A 14850-nucleotide genomic window follows, 5' to 3' on the forward strand; every position below is an offset into this window, starting at 1 on the left:
AGCAGGGTGGAAGTAGTGGGAGATCTGTAGCCAAACGCTTGAGACGAACACCATCTGCTACTTGGGAGACTACCTGTGAGGAACACACTAGTAGAGCACGGGTTCATAAAAGCAGCAGCAAGCCAGCAAGCAGGCATCACGCAGTGGTGTAAAGAAAATGCTATACTCGGCAATATGGGAATTGTTCACAAAATCACTGGGGGATGTTAGTGGGGCACTATGCAGGATGTATGAGTAGAAGGTGAGGCGAGGCCAGGAGGCTTATGTTGGTACAATGGCTCTGCGTCAAGACATGGAGTGTCACCATAAAGTGCAGTGGGAAAACCGTGCCACTTATTTAGTCTTAAAGCCTGATGCAGCAACCTCTGCATCTCCCACTGGCCGCAACCCCGCATTCGAGCAGTCAGGGCTCCTCAACGTCAGCCGAAAGAAGCTGCCGATCCTTCTCATCAACTTTAATGTCGTCTATTGCTCCTGATGCTCCTCCTTCTCCTCAACACTTGTTTAGACAGCAATCAATAACCAAGACGATTGCAAAAAGACAACAGTATGTGTTGATTCTGTAGTTGACTGATGGCTTGTGCCCAACCAAGGTAGAGAGTCTCAAGCCGACATTACTTTTCCTTAAATTATGTACCTGCCCTGCACACGTATTTTGAGCAGAAGGTAAGCCAGTCCTTGGGCCTCTTTGTGTCTGGTAGAATTCATGCCAGCTCTGATGTATGCATGAGTTATAACTATAGTCAAGAACAATATACAGTACAGACCAAAAGTTTGGTCACACCTTCTCATTCTAAGAGTTTTCTTTATTTTCATGACTATGAAAATTGTAGATTCACACTGAAGGCATCAAAACTATGAATTCACACATGTGGAATTATATACATAACAAAAAAGTGTGAAACAGCTGAAAATATATCATATTCTAGGTTCTTCAAAGTAGCCACCCTTTGCTTTGATTACTGCTTTGCACACTTTTGGCATTCTCTTGATGAGCTTCAAGAGGTAGTCACCTGAAATGGTCTTCCAACAGTCTTGAAGTTCCCAGAGATGCTTAGCACTTGTTGGCCCTTTTGCCTTCACTCTGCGGTCCAGCTCACCCCAAACCATCTCGATTGGGTTCAGGTCCGGTGACTGTGGAGGCCAGGTCATCTGCACCCCATCACTCTCCTTCATGGTCAAATAGCCCTTACACAGCCTGGAGGTCTGTTTGGGGTCATTGTCCTGTTGAAAAATAAATGATGGTCCAACTAAACGCAAACCGGATGGAATAGCATGCCGCTGCAAGATGCTGTGGTAGTCATGCTGGTTCAGTATGCCTTCAATTTTGAATAAATCCCCAACAGTGTCACCAGCAAAGCACCCCCACACCATCACACCTCCTCCTCCATGCTTCACGGTGGGAACCAGGCATGTAGAGTCCATCCGTTCACCTTTTCTGCGTCGCACAAAGACACGGTGGTTGGAACCAAAGATCTCAAATTTGGACTCATCAGACCAAAGTACAGATTTCCACTGGTCTAATGTCAATCCCTTGTGTTCTTTAGCCCAAACAAGTCTCTTCTGCTTGTTGCCTGTCCTTAGCAGTGGTTTCCTAGCAGATATTCTACCATGAAGGCCTGATTCACACAGTCTCCTCTTAACAGTTGTTCTAGAGATGTGTCTGCTGCTAGAACTCTGTGTGGCATTGACCTGGTCTAATCTGAGCTGCTGTTAACCTGCGATTTCTGAGGCTGGTGACTCGGATGAACTTATCCTCTGCAGCAGAGGTGACTCTTGGTCTTCCTTTCCTGGGGCGGTCCGCATGTGAGCCAGTTTCTTTGTAGCGCTTGATGGTTTTTGTGACTGCACTTGGGGACACTTTCAAAGTTTTCCCAATTTTTCGGACTGACTGACCTTCATTTCTTAAAGTAATGATGGCCACTCGTTTTTCTTTACTTAGCTGCTTTTTTCTTGCCATAATACAAATTCTAACAGTCTATTCAGTAGGACTATCAGCTGTGTATCGACCTGACTTCTCCACAACGCAACTGATGGTCCCAACCCCATTTTAAAGGCAAGAAATCCCACTTATTAAACCTGACAGGGCACACCTGTGAAGTGAAAACCATTTCAGGTGACTACCACTTGAAGAGAATGCCAAGAGTGTGCAAAGCAGTAATCAAAGCAAAAGGTGGCTACTTTGAAGAACCTAGAATATGACATATTTTCAGTTGTTTCACACTTTTTTGTTATGTATATAATTCCACATGTGTTAATTCATAGTTTTGATGCCTTCAGTGTGAATCTACAATTTTCATAGTCATGAAAATAAAGAAAACTTTTAGAATGAGAAGGTGTGTCCAATCTTTTGGTCTGTACTGTATGTCATTCATAGCCCACTGCGTAAATGACGTTCTGGCCCAGGCACACCAGAAACGTGGCCACACCAGCCTGGGCGAACAGCCATACCGAGGGGGAACTTCTCCATGTCATAAATAAATAAATCGAACACTGGCTGTCTCCTCCCCAACTGGACATAGGAACCATGGTTACTAATATTGAGAAGAATATTTTGTCTCTGCTGCATTAAGGAGGGCTGACCTATGCGCCCTGCATGATGCAAGTATTCAATCTCTCCTGTACCACGGGCCACACAAGAGAGGCAGCGGGAGATTAGGGAAATTAACAAGTGGCTCAAGAACTGGTGTAGGAAGGAGGGGTTTGGGTTCCTGGAGAACTGGGCCGACTTCTCTATCGGCTACAGGCTCTATCGTAGGGACGGACTGCACCTCAATGGGGAAGGGGCAGCTGTGTTGGGGAAGAAGATGGCTAGAAGGTTGGAGGAGTGTTTAAACTAGGGACTGGGGGGGAGGGTAATTATGTTATAGAATGGGAAGATAGTGCAGATAGAGACCGGGGGCAAGGTAGTGAGACTGGGGGAGGAATGGAAGGAGGGACTAGAACAGTTCAGAAGGAAAGGTGTAGAGTAAAAAATATACATAAACCTCTCAAATGTATGTATACTAATGCCAGAAGCCTGACTAATAAAACTGGTGAACTGGAATTAGTGATGTGTGAGGAGGACTATGACATAGTGGGAATAACTGAGACGTGGCTGGATGATAGCTATGACTGGGCAGTTAATGTACAGGGTTACAGCCTGTTTAGAAAGGATCGTCAAAACCGGAGAGGGGGAGGGGTCTGCCTTTATGTAAAGTCCTGTCTAAAGCCCACACTCCGGGAAGATATAAGTGAGGGACATGAACATGTGGAGTCACTGTGGGTAGAGATACATGGAGCTAAAAACAACAATAAATTACTAATAGGAGTTTACTATAAACCACCTAATATACCAGAGTCCACAGAAAATCTACTACTAAACGAGATAGACGAGGCGGCAAATCATAATGAGGTGGTTATTATGGGGGACTTCAACTACCCAGATATAGACTGGGAAACTGAAACTTGTATATCTCATAAAGGAAACAGGTTCTTGGCAATAACCAAAGACAATTACCTCTCCCAACTGGTTCAGGACCCGACTAGAGGGACGGCCATATTGGACTTAGTATTAACCAATAGGCCTGTCAGAACAACAGACGTGCAGGTTGGGGGACACCTGGGAAATAGTGACCACAAAGTAATAACCTTCCAATTATCGGCCTGGAAACTATAGGCCGGTAAGTTTAACATCTGTTGTGGGTAAACTGTTTGAAGGTTTTCTGAGAGATGCTATGTTAGAGCATCTTAACGGAAATAAGCAAATAACGCCATATTAGCATGGCTTCGTGAGGGATCGATCATGTCAAACAAATTTAATCAGTTTCTATGAGGAGGTAAGTTCTAGACTTGACAGCGGCGAATCAATGGATGTCGTGTATCTGGACTTCTCCAAAGCATTTGACACTGTACCACATAAAAGGTTAGTATATAAAATGAGGATGCTCGGACTGGGAGAAAACGTCTGTAAGTGGGTAAGTAACTGGCTCAATGCTAGACATCAGAGGGTGGTTATTAATGGTAAATACTCAGATTGGGTCACTGTCACTAGTGGAGTACCTCAGGGGTCAGTATTGGGCCCTATTCTCTTCAATATATTTATTAATGATCTTGTAGAAGGCTTGCATAGTAAAATATCAATTTTCGCAGATGACACTAAACTATGTAAAGTAATTAACACTGATGAGGTCAGTATACTGTATATATACTACAGAGGACAGTATACTACTACAGAGCGATCTGGATAGATTGGAGGCTTGGGCAGATAAGTGGCAGATGAGGTTTAACACTGACAAATGCAAAGTTATGCACATGGGAAGTAATAATGCAAGTCACCCGTACTTATTAAATGGTAAAACACTCGGTAACACTGACATGGAAAAAGCTGCAAAAAACAGTGTCAGGCAGCTGCTGCCAAGGCCAATAAGATAATGGGTTGCATCAAAAGGGGCATAGACGCCCGTGATGACATAGTCCTACCACTTTACAAATCATTAGTCAGACCACACATGGAGTACTGTGTACAGTTCTGGGCTCCAGTGAACAAAGCAGACATAGCAGAGCTGGAGAGGGTCCAGAGGAGGGCAACTAAAGTAATAACTGGAATGGGGCAACTACAGTACCCTGAAAGATTATTAAAATTAGGGTTATTCACTTTAGAAAAAAGACGACTGAGAGGAGATCTAATTAATATGTATAAATATATCAGGGGTCAGTACAGATATCTATCCCATCATCTATTCATTCCCAGGACGGTGACTGTGACGAGGGGACATCCTCTGCGTCTGGAGGAAAGAAGGTTTGTACACAAACATAGAAGAGGATTCTTTACGGTAAGAGCAGTGAGACTATGGAACTCTCTGCCTGAGGAGGTGGTGATGGTGAGTACAATAAAGGAATTCAAGAGGGGCCTGGATGTATTTCTGGAGCTTAATAATATTACAGGCTATAGCTACTAGAGAGGGGTCGTTGATCCAGGGAGTTATTCTGATTGCCTGATTGGAGTCGGGAAGGAATTTTTATTCCCCTAAAGTGAGGAAAATTGGCTTCTAACTCACAGTTTTTTTTTGCCTTCCTCTGGATCAACTTGCAGGTTGACAGGCCGAACTGGATGGACAAATGTCTTTTTTTGGCCTTATGTACTATGTTACTTATGTACTATGTTACTATGATGTCACCCTCTTTCTCAAGTCTTCCACTGAACTGCAATAACTGTTAAAAATGTCCAGAAAACTAAGCATGCACTTAAGCCACTCTTATCATGCAAAACACGCCCTCCAGCAAAGGCAAAATGCTCTTTCCCAACATTGCCTGCTATGCAACACTTCCACACATTGGAACTCTATGCTCCATATGTAAGAAGGCCTGTACAAGCAGAAGAAGGCAGTCAATGATTTCTTAATGCAGCAGACAGAGAGGTTTACTCCCAGGTGTAATTTCCACGTTCGCCAGTGGCAGCTTATTTGTCATTCAGCCGAACTATGGGATGAATGATGTGATTCCATTCCTTCATATCCTGGAGGGGATGCTGAGAAATATGGCAAGGGGACAGAAGATGCTGCACCTACATCTCACGGCCACCTGAGCCCTGAGGAGGATGAACTGGCAGTGGAGGAGGATGAGTAGAAGGACATAAACGCCTAAGAATTTTATACTGAACTAGGTGGTTTATCTGCCCAAGGGACCGAAGAGGAGCAGGAGGAGCTGGAGGGTGATGATGAATATGACGCAGATGACCCCAACAGACCGTGGCAGTATGCAGTGGAGATGGAGGCAGGGGGGCCTTCTGAGTTCCTTAAGCAAATGGCCAGATGCATGCTGTCATGTTTGCATTGTGACAGCCGCATTGTCAGGATTCCGCAGAGATGACTACTGGCTATCCACATTGTTAGACCCTCACTACAGGTCAAAAATGGTGCACTTTTTAGACCTTCTGAGAGGGAAGCAAAAATTGACTACTATAGAATCATGCTGAATAGTTGGTCAGTACCTATGAGTGCCATCGCCCATAACTCAGGAAGGTCTGACTGCGCTTATGCTTCACTGCTATGACTGGTGGGGGGGTGCATGAGCAGCACCAGCTCCATAAGCAGCAACTTAAATCTGGAGTCTCGAACTAACAGTTTCTTTAGCCACCTTCTGAAGAAACCACCCGGTAGCAGCAGCAGTAGGACATGCAGCAGAACCTCAACCAGCAGGTGGTAGCATACTTGGACTGCACCCTGTCACTTATGATCCAAGATCCCCTGGAATACTGGGCATGCAAATTTCAAATCAATACCCAAAGTTATTCAACTAAATCAATAGCAACTTGGTGAATAACTAACTTTTGCTTATCCAAGCCCATAAATTCTAATACTCTATGGAGACGGATCTCTGTACAGTATTAATGCGAAGTTATGAACAAAGCCTGAACCTGTTCTGCTTGTTTGACCTCCACCTGTTTATTGTACTCACCCTCTGCTGCCTGAACTGATACTTGGCCCATTTACTGGATTAAATGTACTCTACCTGTCCTGACCTTGGCTTGTCTACTATAATTCTGCATGTCCCTTTTAGTCTCATGCGCCAAAGTCTCTTGACCCACTTGGTTCAGCTGTCACTGAATAGAGACTAGCCCAAGAGGTAATATATAGCCCTGAAAAGGTGAAAACCAGGTGGGCCACTTATATAGTGCCCTTAGGACTAGCCCAATCTGCCAAATCTGTGAAACAATGGATCCACCTCCGTTGCTTTACACCAACATTAACTTGACTTTTAATGTTTTTTGTTGTTTTAAGTGTTAATTTAATGTTTGGCGAAACACTATAGGTACTTTACTCATTAAGTGTTAAGGTAAATGTTGATATATCTGTACCATGTTTCAAAGGATTTTAAAATCTACTACCTTAAACCTCAATCTTTGTTGAACAGACACTCTATGAGCACTGTCATATAACTATTAAAATGCCAATAACATTAGCATTTAGCGTAGCAGATGGAATTGCTGAGATTGTTCTTTAGACTATGAGTCATGAAAAATATGCTTGTAAAGAGCAAGTTAGAGGATTAGTCTGCAATGCTTACAATAATGAAATTTTAGTTGGTTATGCAAAACATAAAGAATAAAGTGAAGTGTAACCAAACAAAACTTTGCAGTGGTTTGACTCTATGTAAATTAGGCACTGTAAATAGACCATAATTGCTCAATGCACACCCAATAAAACTGTAATCTCATACACTATAATTAGAATTTCATTACATTATTTCTCTTTCTGTAGTTTACATATTAGCACATATACCAAATGCTTTGCACAGGTGACTCAAATGGTTCATTCAACTTGGAACCAACCCTATAAAAAGGACCATATTTCCTCCTCTTTATGTATTTTCACAGACACCATTAAGCTAAAAAAAAGAAAAAAAAAATATTGGAAGGGTGATTATGTAATGCTATTTGGACTACAAGAAACAGGAATTTGTAAATAAATGTAAAATTTTCTTGACATCACACACAACAGCATATACATATTGTATGGGGATTTAAAAATTCACCAAATATATAAACACAATATATTCTAAATTCAATCTTTATTCTTTAAAAATATATATAAATACATAATTGCTGACAAATTACATTCATGCCAGTGATTACAAGACAATACTGCGACAACATGAAAGGTTCCCCCCTTACATCACTCCTGCTGGCGAAGGTAACATATTGGCCAGATCTATGCACAATATCAATAGTACTGTTGTACTGTCACTGATAACCGGTGAATTCCAGATTAGTTAGTTAACTGTGCTGATCAAAAAGAAATGACTATCACCTTTTACATTGTCAGAGCTGAACTTATGATCCATTACCTGGAGTTACCTAGGCATACTTCAATGCATTTTATCATATGATAGCTCAATACATAATGACACTACATGGCCTCTGTATTCTAATATCAACAGTGAATTCACATTATCCAATCACAAGTATCAGAAAGGTGTAATAAATGTACAATATATGTATGCGCTGTATAGAGCACATAACATAATGTAAAACACCATGAATGTAATTTGTCCACAATTATGTATTTATATATATATTTTTAAAGAATAAAGATTGAATTTACAATATACCTATGTGTGTGTTTATATATTTGGTGAATCATTACATGCTGACACATATTAAGTTATTGGTGTTTTGCAAATATCGCTGTTTCTTTTTTGTATGGGGATTTACCACAATCCTTTAACAGTGGGAAATTGCCAAGGGCAACACTGAATATCTAAACCATGAATTCTCTCTTGCTGAAAAGTCTGGTCTGTAGTTCATGAATAAAAATGTTTGCTGTACTTCACAAGGATTTAGTACTTAAAGGGGTTGTTTCACTTCAGAAAATAGCATTTATTATGTAGAGGAAGTTAAGCCACTTACTAATGTATTGTTATTATCCATACTGCTTCATTTGCTGGCTGGATTCCTTTTTCCATCACGTCATACACTGATCGTTTCCATCCCATACACTGATCGACCACCCTGCAATTTATCAGTGGAGGTCATGCTTGCACACTATAGGAAAAAGCACTAGCCTCTGTGTGGCGCCACAGTCCCAACCACTAGAAGGGCTGGTGCCTTTTTCCATAGTATGCGAGAATGACCACCACTGATGGATTCCAGGGTGGTCATAACCATGGAACCATGAAAAATGAATACAACCATCAAAGGAAGCAATAAGGATAATAACAATGCATTAGTAAGTGGCTTCTATTAAATTATTTTTACTGAAATGGGACAACCCCTTTAAACTCTCTCTGCTCACAAATTAGCTGTAGCTTTAGTTAAATCAAGGATGCTCAACCTGCGGCACTCCAGCTGTTGCAAAACTACAACTCCTAGCATGTCTTAATATCTGTAGGCTGTCCAGGCATGCTGGGAGTTGTAGTTTTGCAACAGCTGGAGGGCCGCAGTTTGGGCTTCCCTGAGGTAAATAATCACAGTTCAAGGAGTGTTTTTCCTTCAGTTTATTTTTTATATTTTTTATACCAGGTGCTAGTAGTATTGCTTAGCAAACACTTCTCCCTCCCTCTTTCTATAGGCCTCAGATATTACTTCCAGTAACCCTTGGTCCAGAATAGATCTTTAATGTCAAACATTTGTTGTCTGTATGTGCCTGTTCTGATTTCCTATTTAAGAAGGATAAGCAACCTTACAAGAATTATAGAGTGACCATTGACTACCAACTCTAAATTACAGAAAGAATCTACAGTGTACCTAGGACATCAAAAGTCCTGTTATAGAGTGTGTTCAAGTTATAGAATCACATGCCAAAAGTAGTAGGGAATAAATACCTGTATATATTTGCAGTTCTAGCTGTATAAGCAGTGACACTATATACAGTGGATATAAAAGTCTACACACCCCTGTTAAAATGTCAGGTTTCTGTGATGTAAAAAAAAATTAGACAAAGAAAAATCATTTTAGAACTTTTTCCACCTTTAATTGGACCTATAAACTGTACAACTCAATTGAAAAACAAATTGAAATCATTTAGGTAGAGGGAAGAAAAAAATATAAAAATAAAATAATATGGTTGCATAAGTGTGCACACCCTTAAACTAATACTTTGTTGAAGCACCTTTTGATTTTATTACAGCATTCAGTCTTTTTGGTTTTGGCACATTTTGACTTGGGAAGATTTGCCCACTCTTCTTTGCAAAAACACTCCAAATCTGTCAGATTGCGAGGGCATCTCCTGCGCACAGCCCTCTTCAGATCACCCCACAAATTTTCAATCGGATTCAGGTCTTAGCTCTGGCTGGGACATTCCAAAACTTTAATCTTCTTCTGGTGAAGCCATTCCTTTGTTGATTTGGATGTATGCTTTGGGTCGTTGTCATGCTGAAAGATGAAGTTCCTGAAACCTGAAGGTTTTGTGCTATTATTGACTGGTATTTGGGACAAATCAGTTTTCTTCTCGTCTTTTCATCAGTTTTGGAGGGACATCCAGTTCTTGGTAATGTCACTGTTATGCCATATTTGTCTTCATTGTGTTCGTTGGTATATCTAATGCCTTGAAAATTCTTTTGTTCCCTTCTCCTGACTGATACCTTTTAACAATGAGATCCCTTTGATGCTTTGGAAGCTCTCTGTGGACCATGGCTTTTACTGTGGGATGCGACTAAGAGAATTTCAGTAAAGACCAACTATAGCAGCTGAACTCTATTTTGGGTTAACCAGAGGCACTTTAAATGATGGGAGGAGTATGCTGGCTCCTATTTAACATGACATGAATGTGATTGCTTAATTCTGAACACAGCCACATCCCCAGTTATAAGACATTATTATAGTTTTTTTGTTTTCTTCCCTCCACCTAAAATATTTCAATTTGTTTTTCAATTGAGTGGTAAAGTTTATAGGTCACATTAAAGGTGGAAAAAGTTCTTAAATGATTTATCTTTGTCTCATTTGTTTACATCACAGAAACCTGACATTTTAACAGGGGTCTGTAGACTTTTTTATATCCACTGTATGTCCTCATTTAAGGCCTGTTTATACTTGACACAGTTCAGTAGTTTCATAAAGAGAATTGGTCAGTGGTAATGAAGGAGCAGATCAACCGTATACAATAAAAGTGGATTTTCATTGACTGTTCCAATGTATAAATAATTGTTATCAACTACACAACCAATAAATGTAAATTTTGATCATGCAAACATGAATTCTACAAGTTGTTTGTGCAAGAGCTGTGATTAGGTAACAGTGTTCCTTGATTGGTAGATCTTCCATGGTATAAGTCCATTGAAGTCATGCATTAATGTAGTTATACAAATATTCTGAGGTAACTTCCTCAGGGGTACATTTTATGTTGAGTTAATTGGTGCCAACCCCCACATCAAATGACAGAGGCCGCACGGCATAGATGAAGAGGAGTTTGTGAGCCAGAAGGGTAAGCATAATAAGCAGCATGGTTTAAACTTGACTCTGCATTAATTCAGGGCTCCAGTCTGAATTTAGTTTTAGTATCTGGTCTGAGGTATGAATAATTTCTGGATTGGGGAAGGGTCTGAATTTATTTAGTAGTTTGAGGTCTAGATTAAGTTTGGGGAATGGACTGGGACTTTATTTAAGGTAACAACCAGGCTACACAGGGACTTTTTGTAGGGCACAGTTGGTTTGGAGTTTGTCATCAAGCTCCATATTGGACAAATGCATAATAATGAAAGTTCGACAATATTTTATCACATTTAGTGGCTTTTTATGAAATAACTTACAATACCTTTAAATCAAATGACTCAGGTAACATTTCTGATTGTACAATAGCTGTTCTCTTTTTCTTTTTTCCACTATCCAGCCTAGTCTCTCATGAAGACTTTTTCCAGTTACTGTATGACTCAACTCTGCCCAGTGGCGTAGCCCCCCAACCTGTGACATGCCCCTTTTTACAGATAATGTAGTAGATATCACTTGCAGTCATACAGTACAGACCAAAAGTTTGGACACACCTTTTCATTCAAAGAGTTTTCTTTATTTTCATGACTATGAAAATTGTAGATTCACACTAAAGGCATCAAAACTATGAATTAACACATGTGGAATTATATACATAACAAAGAAGTGTGAAACAACTGAAAATATGTCATATTCTAGGTTCTTCAAAGTAGCCACCTTTTGCTTTGATTACTGCTTTGCACACTCTTGGCATTCTCTTGATGAGCTTCAAGAGGTAGTCACCTGAAATGGTTTTCACTTCACAGGTGTGCCCTGTCAGGTTTAATAAGTGGGATTTCTTGCCTTATAAATGGGGTTGGGACCATCAGTTGCGTTGTGGAGAAGTCAGGTCGATACACAGCTGATAGTCCTACTGAATAGACTGTTAGAATTTGTATTATGGCAAGAAAAAAGCAGCTAAGTAAAGAAAAACGAGTGGCCATCATTACTTTAAGAAATGAAGGTCAGTCAGTCCGAAAAATTGGGAAAACTTTGAAAGTGTCCCCAAGTGCAGTCACAAAAACCATCAAGCGCTACAAAGAAACTGGCTCACATGCGGACCGCCCCAGGAAAGGAAGACCAAGAGTCACCTCTTTTGCAGAGGATAAGTTCATCCGAGTCACCAGCCTCAGAAATCGTAGGTTAACAGCAGCTCAGATTAGAGACCAGGTCAATGCCACACAGAGTTCTAGCAGCAGACACATCTCTAGAACAACTGTTAAGAGGAGACTGTGTGAATCAGGCCTTCATGGTAGATTATCTGCTAGGAAACCACTGCTAAGGACAAGCAACAAGCAGAAGAGACTTGTTTGGGCTAAAGAACGCAAGGAATTGACATTAGACCAGTGGAAATCTGTACTTTGGTCTGATGAGTCCAAATTTGAGATCTTTGGTTCCAACCACCGTGTCTTTGTGCGACGCAGAAAAGGTGAACGAATGGACTCTACATGCCTGGTTCCCACTGTGAAGCATGGAGGAGGAGGTGTGATAGTGTGGGGGTGCTTTGCTGGTGACACTGTTGGGGATTTATAAAAAAATTGAAGGCATACTAAACCAGCATAGCTACCACAGCATCTTGCAGCGGCATGCTATTCCATCCGGTTTGCGTTTAGTTGGACCATCATTTATTTTTCAACAGGACAATGACCCCAAACAGACCTCCAGGCTGTGTAAGGGCTATTGAACAAGATGGAGAGTGATGGGGTGCTGCGCCACATGACCTGGCCTCCACAGTCACCGGACCTGAACCCAATCGAGATGGTTTGGGGTGAGCTGGACCGCAGAGTGAAGGAAAAAGGCCCAACAAGTGCTAAGCATCTCTGGGAACTCGTTAAAGACTGTTGGAAGACCATTTCAGGTGACTACTAGGGATGAGCGAACCCGAACTGTATAGTTCGTAAAAGTCCGGGTTCGGGTTCGGTGTTCGTCGCTTTCTTGGTGCTTTTTGAAAGGCTGCAAAGCAGCCAATCAACAAGCATCATACTACTTGCCCCAAGAGGCCGTCACAGCCATGCCTACTATTGGCATGGCTGTGATTGGCCAGTGCAGCATGTGACCCAGCCTCTATTTAAGCTGGAGTCACATAGCGCCGCCCGTCAGTCTGCTCTGATCAGTATAGGGAGAGGTTGCAGCTGCGATGTTAGGGCGATATTAGGCAGTGATTAACTCCTCCAAAAGACTTCATTCAGAGATCGATCTGCAGCTGTGGATGATTGAACTGCTGCTATTGAATTGCTCACTGTTTTTAGGCTGCCCAGAGCGATTTTCAAGCTGCCAACAAGTGCATTTAACCCTCAGTAGTGTGGTTGTTTTTTGGCTAAATCCTACATCAGGGTCAAGCTGACACACCAAGTGCATTTAACCATCAATAGTCTGGTTATTTTTTGGCCATATATGACATCAGGGGCAAGCTGAGCCTGTCACCAAGTGCATTTAACCCTCAATAGTGCGGTTGTTTTTTGGCTAAATCCTACATCAGGGTCAAGCTGTCACACCAAGTGCATTTAACCATCAATAGTCTGGTTATTTTTTGGCCATATACGACATCAGGGGCAAGCTGAGCCTGTCACCAAGTGCATTTAACCCTCAATAGTGTGGTTGGTCAAGCTGTCACACCAAGTGCATTTAACCATCAATAGTGTGGTTATTTTTTGGTCATATCCCAGTCTAATTCTGTCCGTAAACGTATACCTGTCACCCAGCGCCTAAATAATAGGTCTCAAATTTGTAGTCTGCTAAATCTGTGGTTATTGCTGTGGCTGGGCGAGTTATTTAGTGTCTGTCAAAGCACAGTTTTTGTTCTGGGTTGAAATACAATTCCCAATTTAGCAATTCTCTAAATTAGTGGTTTCTGCTGTATCAGGCCTACTTTAAATTTATCCCTAAAAGGGAATATTAGATTCAAGGTGCTGATAGGGTCATTCTCAATAACTTCACACACACGCTACTGTGCATATCCCAGTCTAATTCTGTCCGTAAACGTATACCTGTCACCCAGCGCCTAAATAATAGGCCTCAAATTTGTAGTCAGCTAAATCTGTGGTTTTTGCTGTGGCTGGGCGAGTTATTTAGTGTCCGTCAAAGCACAGTTTTTTTTCTGGGTTGAAATACAATTCCCAATTTAGCAATTCTCTAAATTAGTGGTTTCTGCTGTATCAGGCCTACTTTAAATTTATCCCTAAAAGGGAATATTAGATTCAAGGTGCTGATAGGGTCATTCTCAATAACTTCACACACACGCTACTGTGCATATCCCAGTCTAATTCTGTCTGTAAACGTATACCTGTCACCCAGCGCCTAAATAATAGGCCTCAAATTTGTAGTCAGCTAAATCTGTGGTTATTGCTGTGGCTGGGCAAGTTATTTAGTGTCCGTCAAAGCACAGTTTTTGTTCTGGGTTGAAATACAATTCCCAATTTAGCAATTCTCTAAATTAGTGGTTTCTGCTGTATCAGGCCTACTTTAAATGTATCCCTAAAAGGGAATATTAGATTCAAGGTGCTAATAGGGTCATTCTCAATAACTTCACACACACGCTACTGTGCATATCCCAGTCTAATTCTGTCTGTGAACGTATACCTGTCACCCAGCGCCTAAATAATAGGCCTCAAATTTGTAGTCAGCTAAATCTGTGGTTATTGCTGTGGCTGGGCGAGTTATTTCGTGTCCGTCAAAGCACAGTTTTTGTTCTGGGTTGAAATACAATTCCCAATTTAGCAATTCTCTAAATTAGTGGTTTCTGCTGTATCAGGCCTACTTTAAATTTATCCCTAAAAGGGTATATTAGATTCAAGGTGCTGATAGGGTCATTCTCAATAACTTCACACACACGCTACTGTGCATATCCCAGTCTAATTCTGTCTGTAAACGTATACCTGTCACCCAGCGCCTAAATAATAGGCCTCAAA

Source organism: Bufo gargarizans, chromosome 8 (genome assembly GCF_014858855.1).
Source record: "Bufo gargarizans isolate SCDJY-AF-19 chromosome 8, ASM1485885v1, whole genome shotgun sequence".
Lineage (NCBI taxonomy): Eukaryota > Metazoa > Chordata > Amphibia > Anura > Bufonidae > Bufo > Bufo gargarizans.